The sequence below is a fragment of the Phascolarctos cinereus genome, unplaced genomic scaffold (genome assembly GCF_003287225.1).
Source record: "Phascolarctos cinereus isolate Bilbo 61053 unplaced genomic scaffold, phaCin_HiC Scaffold_4;HRSCAF=312, whole genome shotgun sequence".
Taxonomy (NCBI): Eukaryota; Metazoa; Chordata; class Mammalia; order Diprotodontia; family Phascolarctidae; genus Phascolarctos; species Phascolarctos cinereus.
Window position 1 is genome coordinate 483,827,042 of NW_027555847.1, and position 9,577 is coordinate 483,836,618.

The 9,577-nt window shown below is 36.2% G+C and overlaps 1 pseudogene; it reads right to left on the minus strand.

Annotated features, from left to right (window-relative positions):
• Positions 1 to 3,832: 3,832 nt before the first annotated feature.
• Positions 3,833 to 4,003, minus strand: LOC110212502 (cytochrome b-c1 complex subunit 10 pseudogene; annotated as a pseudogene).
• Between the last annotated feature and the right edge of the window lie 5,574 nt (positions 4,004 to 9,577).

The following is a 9,577-nucleotide window of genomic DNA, read 5'->3' on the forward strand; positions in this document are numbered from 1 at the left end:
GATATTTGACAAAATGTAATTGAACTTCCAAAGGGAAAAACAAAAACCATACAGAAGTAAGTAGATTACAAATGAATTCTTTCAAATGCTAAAAGAACAATGGATTTCAGAATTCCATAACCTGTTTTCAAAAATATGAAAAGATGGGAACCTTCAAACCTCTTTCTAGGACACAAATATGGTCTTGATTCCTAAAAGGAGAAGAGTAAAAGCAAAAAAGAAAAAAAAGAAACGGAAAAGAAAGAAAACCATAAACTAATATACCTGATAAATATTAACATGTTTTTAAATGCAATATTAACAAGTAGATTATATTAACATATTAATAGGCAAAAGATTTTATACTATGTCAAGTTTAGATTTATAACAGGAATTCATGGTTGGCTTAACATAACAATCACTATAAATACAATAATTCTCATTAAAATAATAATTATTATCATTATATCTAATGAAACCACATGATATCAGGAGATGCTCAAAGTGGTTTTGAAAAAAATCTAAAACTGTTTGCTAAAAAAAACTAGAAAGCATAAGAATAAATTGACATTCTTTTAAAAACATCAATTAAAACATTTACTTAGTACCTGTTTTACTTTAAAAGGCCCCAGTCCATTCCCCTCAAAAATTGCTGTGCATGTATTTTCTATCTGTCTATATGTTCAATTTTCCATCCTCTAGTGGAATGTAAGTTTTTGAGAGCTGGGCCTTCTCCCCATGAGTCTTTATCTCCAGTGCCTAGCATATAGCAGTTAATCATTAAATAATAAGTTTTGCTTAAGCAAAGGTTGGATCCTTTCAATTCTGAGTATCTATGTTTCTATGGCCTGCTTCTGCCTACCGTGTGATCTTCTGACAAATTGCCTCATTCTCAGTGACCTAGGCAAGAACTTAGCTTATATTGCAGGGGAAGTGCCAGGCTTCTCCAGAGGAAGGATTCCCCACACCAAGAGTTTCCTACATGCAGATAAAGTCCTAAGTATCAACCCCTTCAAGAACTCCCTATCACAAATACACACACACACACACACACACACACACCACACACACACACACACACAAAATCTCCCAGAATAGCTAGGACTTGGTTCTGTCCATAGTGGGTTTGATAAGTGTTGAATTAATATTGTTGACTTTCAAAAACAGTCTATCTTAAAGGCAGCAAAAAATAAAATAAGCCTACCCTCACTACCAGCCATAGGCAATCCTCTTTATGTTGTTGCCTCACATAATTTTAGGGTGGTTTGCTTTGAATTATGACTAGAAGGGATCAAACAAAATATCCATAGCAACACTTTCTGGGATGGCAAAAAAAGGGTGGATGCCCATCAATTGAAGGATGGCTGAACAAATTGTGGCACACACATGTAATAGAATATTACTGCTCCATAAGATAGAATGTGATGGATTCAGACAAATATGGCAGAACCAGAAAAAAACAATCCATAACAATGACTACACTGATTTAACTTTAATGATCATTGAAAACAAAGCCAAATTGAGTGAAGCTAACACTAAATCTTGACCACACAGGACAGAAGATGAAAGGTGCTTTCATCCTTTCAGGAGAAAGGGAGGCACAAAATGCAAGCGCACACACTTTCTGATTCTGTCCAAGGGTAAGTTGGTTTCATTTAATGGGTTGTTTGGCCACTTATTCTCTTAAGGGAAAAGCAACCTTACAACCATCCTCTACTCCACCCCACCCACCCTATTCACGTAAGGGCCTTCTGTCAAAGAAGCAAAAGTGTAGGGCAAAAATTGCCAGCCTAAACTCTTTTCCTTCAGTAGTGCTAAATGCTTCCTTGAAATTTGTAAAAATTTGCATGGTCCTATCACTAGGAAAACAGCAGCCTCAATCCAATCAGAAATAAGGTGTAGGGAGCTTTTCAGTGGGAGGAAAGCATGAAGTTTAAACGAAAAAAAAAAGACTTGAAGTCTTTGTGTTCCTGAGAAGAGATGAAATTGTGTTGACAGGCCCTGATGCATTCTGGCCCAGGATGGTCTTCCTTCTCTTCCTAAGAAGGCACTGCAACAGATGGTAACAGGGCTTGATGGAGATGCAGCAAATGGCAGCTGTCAGGGCAGGGACATTACAGTGGGCCAAGGGCTGAATTGGCCAAAATAAGAGGAGTTCTGTAACAAGGACAGGAAGGCACAACAGGTGAGGTGTTTCTGTCAGAACACAAGCCTTTCTTGCCTAGAAGCATGAGTGTTCCAGGGAGTGTTCCGTTTTCTACCAGCATCAGAGTGTGTGAGAGGCTGGACTTCATTTTGGATGGGAGAGATGAAAATGATTCTACTACTTGAGAGTCTCTTGTTAGTCATTTTGCTGCTCTGTTCTATTTAAATGCTTTGCTGTTTGATTTATGGTTTTGGTCCACTCTGTAGAATCCCTGAAGTGCTAACAGATAATACAATCTATAAATCCATAGATATCACTAAAATTACAAATAAACCAATAGGAATATAACAAAGGTCCCAAATGACTCTTTTCTTGTGGTTCGGTCATTTTTCAGTTGTGTCTAACACTTTGTGACCCCTTTTGGGGTTTCCTTGGCAAAGATATTGGAGTGGTTTGCCATTTCCTTCTCCATAAGGAAACTAAGGCAATCAGGTTTAAGTGGCTTGCCCATAGTCACACAGCTTCCAAGGGCCTGTGGCCAGATTTGAGCACAGGAAAAGGAGTCTTCCTGGCACCAGGCCTTGTGCTTTATTCACTGTACCACCTAGCTACTCCAAATGACTTTAGACCATCTAATTATCCAAGATTTAGGAAAACCAAAATTATGAAAATATGTCCTCCACTCAGTGCATGCACTATCAATATATAAGTTTTCCTTCTTGCATGGCTCTAAAATCAATGTTCCTTTACCAATATTGATAGTTCCAGGTCTGTTTAGCTAAAGCATGGTTGGACTACATGACTGTTATAATCTACTCCAAGAGGAATATTCTACATTTCAACAACCCTTCCAAGTTTAACACTGTATAGTTCTAGAATTATTTTCCTACATGTCTTTATTCCCTCTGGATCAGTCCTGATCCCTGCCTCCCCTAAAGAGACTTCCTGACTTGAACATTCTCAAATGCCTGACTGAGCAGGCAATTAACAGCCTAATTGACACATTTTCCCCTCTTTTGTAGCCAGCATCACAAACCAACCCATTTGTCACAGTGGAGACATTTTCTTTTTCACTTCTCCCAAAAGGCAAGCCCCACGACTCTGATAGGTACCTGAATTAGATAAGTAAATTCCTTTTATCTCATGTCATGCCCTTAGCAACTACTATCTGAGCCATCCAAAAGGCCTTGTTGCTTTTTGCTGTTCTCAAGGAAGAATTGAGCAATGGAGGCAGGGGGACAGTGCAGAGCTGGCATTCCTGCTGATATGATAAATGTCTCTGTGCCTCCCCTCCCTTCTAGGGCAGGTGTCTAATGTTTTTTTTTTAACAAAAGAATAATTTTACCTTCTTCTTATCCTCATCTTTATCAAAGAAAAATATCAAACATTACCACAGAAAAATTTGGACTTAAACTTGCCAGTTAGATTTTGTTTTGTTTTGTTTTTTAATTCCACAAGTCACTTTGAAATCAGGCATAATGAAATCTGTTGTGATAGTTATTCCTGTGTTCAGCATTTAAGCAGCCATCATGTTTCAGAGGGAGGTTTAATTATCCCTACCCTAGTGATACATCAAAGGTGCTCATTGAGAGACACTGAGATGCTTAAAGTCCACCCTGGACATTTCACGTATGTCTGATCAGGTACCCAAGAAGATCAGTCTCCAAAAAGTCCTTCATCCCTAGACCATAAGAATAAAAAGAGACCTTAATTGCTTTTCTTAAATTTGCCGTTGACATATAGCACACAATCCAGAATCAGATACCAATCAGTGGCCCGAATTAGCACTACAACACCATCAACACCCTATGTGCCTGCAGTAGGAAACCTGTGCTTGACCAGCTCCTTGTAGCCCAGTCTCAAGAACTTGTTCAGCATCACTGTCCCACTTGCTTCCATCACAACTTGGCCAGCTCCTTAGCCTCCTAATGCATCTGCTCCAGGGTCACCTGTTCCTGCTTCACAGGTCACTCTGTGAAGGTGCCTGATTTATTTTTAATAGAGTAAATAGTATATATTTAAACCCATCAGTAACATTCATTATACATAATGGAGAAAAATCAAGGGTATTTGCAATAAGATCAAGACTAAAGCAAGGATGCCTATTATCACTACTACTAGTTAACGTAATGCTAGAAACATAAAATATAGTAATAAGACAAGAAAGAGAAATTGAAGTAGTAAAAGGAAACAAAATGATGATTTTTGTAGACATGATGATTTACTTAGAGAATAAAGAGTCAACTAATAATTACAACAATAAATTCATCACTATTGCAGAATAGAATGTAAATCTACATAAAGCATCAGCATTTTGGTTTATTACCAACAAAAGCTATTTAGAAAAAAAAAACAATCAAAATAACTACAGAATAATTAAGGAGCCTATCTACCAAGACACACCTAGGAACTATACTAACATAGTTTCAAAACACTCTTTACAAACCAAAGCCTGGCCAAATTTATTTAGGAAATATTAACTATTCATGGGTGGACCAACCCAATATAATAAAAATGATAATAACATCTAAATAATTTAATTGGTGTAATACCATTCAAACTACAAAAGAATGGAAGAACACAGAGAACAGAAGTTCAGTAAACCAAAATACCTAGTTACAAAAAATATGAAAGGAATACAAGATGGAAGCTAGTATATGTAATGCAAGCTACATACAAAAAAAGGAGAATGAAACAGAGGGAAGACATGGAATTAAAATGAGTTGTGCAAAGATTTCAGTAAAAACAACAACCACAAAAAAGCAATTTTATTTGAGAAATAAAGGAAGTCAGGGAGGTCAGTAGTCAGAAAGGAGGAGGCATAGGAGACATCCAGAGAAAGCACCCAGAGCTGAGATTACAGTATCTTCTATATGGAATGACCAGGAGGCCAGTGTCACTGGATCAGAGAGTATGTGTTTGAGAATAAGAGTAAAGAAGACTGGAAAGCTAAGAAAAGGATTTGTTACCAATAGCTTTGAATGCCATACATAGCATTTTATATCTGATCCTAGAATCAATAGGGAACCACTGGAATTTATTCAGTAGAAGAGTGACATGGTTGGACCTTTGCTTTAGTAAAGTCACTTCAGGGACTGAATGGAAATTGAATTGGAAAGGAGAGACTTCAGGTAGGAAAACTCACCAAGAGACTATTACAACAGTCCAGGCATGACTTGATGAGAATCTGTACTAGAGTGGTGGCAATGCCAGAGAAGAGTAGAGGGCTTATTTGAGAGATGATGCACTAGGGAAATCAACAGCTCATGGAAAAATATTGGATATGGGGGGGGGGATGGAGTGAGCAATAGTGAGGAGTCCAGAATGTCTTCTAGGTTGTAAGCCTGAGGGACAGGGCAGATCTATAGATCTATAGAAACAGAGACTATGGGACAGGGGAAGTTTAGGAGAAAACATAATGAGTTCTGTTTTGATCATGTTGAGTTTAAGATGTATACTTGATATCTGATTTAAGATGTCTGAAAGGCCATTATGCAAAACTGGAAATGCAAAACTGGAAGTCAGAAGAGTTTCAGGCAGAATAGGCAGATTTGAGATGGCCGTTAAATCTATTGGATTTAATGAGATCACTGAGTAAAGTAGTATAGAGGGAAAACAGAACTCAGGAGAGAACTCTGAGGAACACATATGGTTATAGGCATGATCTGGAAAAGAATACAGCAAAGAGTACAAAGAAGGAGCAGTCATATAGGTAGGAGGACCAGGAGAGAGAAGTATCCCAAGAACCTAGAGAGAAGAGAGTGTCAAGGGGAAGAGAGTGATCAATCACATCAAATGCTGCAGAGAGGTCAACGGGAATGAGGATAGAGAAAAGGCTGTAGGATTTGGCAACTAAGTGATCATTAGTAAGTTTGGAGAGCACAGTTTCAGTGAAATGATAAGTTCATAAGCTAGATTATAAGGGGTTGAGAAGATAGTGGGGGGGAGAGAAAGGAGAGGCAGCTATAAAAATGGCCTTTTCAAGGAGTTTAGCTACAAAGGGCAGAAGAAATATAGGACAATAGTTAAGTGGGGATGGCAAGATCTAGTGGCTTTTTTTTCAGCATAGGAGAGAAATAGTCATACTCTAGGCAGAAGGGAATGGACCAGGAAGCAGAGAGAGACTGAAAATAAATGATAGCATTGGGATTGACAGAGGGGCAATGTGTTGGAGGAAATGAGGTAGAATGGGATCACTTACATGCTATCTCTTGAATATGCTACCTTCTCTTTGCTGACATTCCCATTATCATGGTACAGCAACTCATCACTTCATATTCGAACAATTACAATATCCTGCTTGTTGATCTTCCTGATTGAAGTTTCTCTTTAGCTGTCTATCCTTAACCAGCTATCTAGTACAAAAGACAGATGGCACAGTAGATAGAGTGCAGGACCTGGACTCAGAAAGACCTTAGGTCAAACCCAGTATTTGACACTCATTAGCTGTGTGACTTTGGACAAGCCACTCTGTTTGCTTCAGTTTCCCAGACTTACCTACCCCTCAGGGTTGTTATGAGGATCAAATGAGATAATATAACACTGTCCCTGGCACATAATGGATATTTAATAAATCTTTATTCCTTTCCTTCCCCTCCTTCTTCTTATCAGCAAAAAAGATTTTTGTGAAGCACAGGTTCAACCATGTCACATAAATATCCCTACAGACACATATACCTCAATCACCACCGATGGCTTCCTAACACCTCCCAGATTGAATATAAAATCCTCTTTTTAACATTCTAGGGCCTTCATAATCTCACCCTTCCTTACCTTTGCAGTTTTCTTATAACTTATACCCTCTCCACCTTAAACATAAGATATTTAAAAGTTTCTGTACAAGTAAAACCTATGTGGTGATAAATTTAAAAGAAAAATAGTTAACTAAGAAAAAATATTTGAACAACATTCTGTGATAACAGTTTCATTTTCAAGATCTATAATAAAATGATTCAAATTTAGAAGAATAAGAACCATAATCAAAGGCTATGAATGGGTAGGTTTCACAGGAAGAAATCTAAGATATCAACAACCAAATGAAAAAGATGTTCCAAATTCATTAAATCATGAGCTCCTTAAGAGCAATGTTTTTTATGTGTGTTTTAATTTTTGGTCTGTCTTTGTAACCCCAGTACTTAGCATACTGTCTAGTATGTGATAAGCACTTACCAATTGGTTGCTAACTTTCTGTGTTAAATACCAAATAATTGAAGGAAAAAAAAAACAGTTCTGAGGTTCTTCCTGACACGCATTAGATTGGCAAAGATCAGGAGAAAAATGACAAATGTTGTAAGGAATGAAAGGATACAGATACCCTAATTACCTATTGGTGGAGCCATGAGATGTTCTACTAATTCTGCAATGTAGTTTGAAATTGAAATTGTACCTTTTTGGGGCACAGTCACTAAACTGTACATGTTCGGCAACCTACTAGGCCTACACTAATAAAGAGGTAAAAGAAAGAGCTATATGTACAAAAATGTTCATAGCAGCTCTTTTTGTAGTGCCAAAGAAATGGAAACTAAAGGGCTACCCACTTGTTGGCAAAGGCTTAACAAATTATGTTACAAGAATGTAATAGAATATTATTGTATCATGAGGAATGACCAAATTTATAAGGTTATGAACTTATAAAGAGTTAAGCGAACAGAGGCAGGAGAGTAATTTATAAAATAATAACAGTATAATAAAGTAAAACAACTTTGAAAAAACTTTAGACCTCTAATCAATGCAATGAGAAACCAGTAATCTTGTAGAATTTATTTTTTTTTTGTTTTAGGAAAGTAGGATTTTGAAATTTTTCCTATACTTACAGAGTCTTGGTCTAAACTTTCAAAAGGCAGCATTGGTATACATATGTTGTTCACACCCGTTAATAAACAAATAGATGCTAACAGGATACCTCTTTCAATATTGCAAAAATAAGTGATAAAGCCTTTCATTTGACTTTACTGAATACTGATAAAATATAGATTTATTTTCTTTCTTAATGAGACATATATTTTAATGCATTTGTGTGAGGGCAGACATTAAAAGCATTCCTAAATTGAACATACAATATTTTTAAACAAATTCTTAGGATAATGTACTTTTCATGTACTTTGGAATAATGCATCTATAATTGATAATTGAAACTTGGACAATAGGAGGGGAAGGTAGAATGCCGTCCTTTCTTTTGTCAATTTTAAAGATCTGCATGTTGTGTATTAAAATTGTGATGAAGGTTAAGTTTCTGTTTGGACCCTTAAATTTTTTTTCCCTCAATTTGATTCAATTCCATAAATGTCTATGATATATCAGACACTGGGCTTATAAAAACAGAACAATCATAAGATTATTGATTTAGCGATGATAGAGACCTTAGAGTTAATCTAGTCTAACCCTTTTATTCTACAGATGAGAAAATTAAGCCTGTTGTTATTAAGTACGCAACTTGCCTAAGATTACAGTGACAGTGAGTGACAGAGCTAGGATTTATACTCAAGTCCTCTGACTCCAAATCTAACATTCATTCAATGGTATTCTACTGTCTTTATTTTCTGTATTCTTTCCTTTTTTATCTTTGCTCCACCTCATTATCTCTAATCACCTAGATCTTTCATATTTCTCTAGGTTTCTCCTTTCAGGGAACAAAATGCTTCAGTGAACTAATTTCTTGATGAAATCTCAAGAAAGAGAATGCATTTTCAATTTGAAAAAGGGAAATATAAAATGTTCAATGCACAACTTTTAATTGGCAGAATTTTAACACAGTTGTACCTTTATGGAGAAGATATGTTTGAACATGGGGAACTTCCTGTTGCCCCTCAAATCGCACAATGTAATTTCAGTTCTATTCTACCTATGGGTAAAAGTAGCCCTATTGATTCTGTTCTGATTTCAAAGGTGAAGCTGATATATGTTCCCTTTATAAGATTTAATTTACAAAATACTTTAAAATGTATAAGCATATGTAGCATAGTAATACTTTGCATTTTTATTAACTAATAAAGTTTTATTGGTTAGGGTGCTGAAATTCTCAATTTCATTAACCTCCATGGGACAAGAGCTTCAGGCTTAATATCTGGGAGAATTTCTAATTATGGCAGATTACTTTGTCTACCCTTCTCCCAAGTGTTTGCTACCATTTTGTAAAAGGTCCAATTAAGGTAAGGACTCTTTACATCCAATTGAATCATAATTCAAATTCCATATTGACTAGTATTCTGAATGCTAGGAAGAGAAGAAGAGGAAGCAGGAGGAGAGAAAAAGGGAAAAATGGATACATAAATGTGAATATACATATATGCACATGCACATATATCTAAATGTATACATACATATAAATATAAACACACATAGATATGTACATATATGTGTCTGTGTATATGTATACATGTACATACATATAAATACACACATATACACACACATACACACTCATATATATATATATATATATATGATAGTGTA